A 228-nucleotide genomic window follows, 5' to 3' on the forward strand; every position below is an offset into this window, starting at 1 on the left:
CTCTGTGACTCTCTTTCGCTCTCTTTCTCTCTGTCTCCTTCACTCTCTTTCTCTCTCTTTAGCTCTCTCTCCCTCTCTCTCTCTCTCGTTCTCTCTGTCTCTGTCTCTCTCTTCCACTCTCTCTCTCTCTTTCTCTCTTATCTCTCTCTTTCTCTCCTTTATCTCTCTTTTTCTCTTTCTTTCTTTTTCTTCTCTCTCTTTTTCTCTCTCTCTCTCTCTCTTTCTCTC

The sequence above is a fragment of the Penaeus chinensis genome, chromosome 35 (assembly GCF_019202785.1).
Source record: "Penaeus chinensis breed Huanghai No. 1 chromosome 35, ASM1920278v2, whole genome shotgun sequence".
NCBI lineage: Eukaryota > Metazoa > Arthropoda > Malacostraca > Decapoda > Penaeidae > Penaeus > Penaeus chinensis.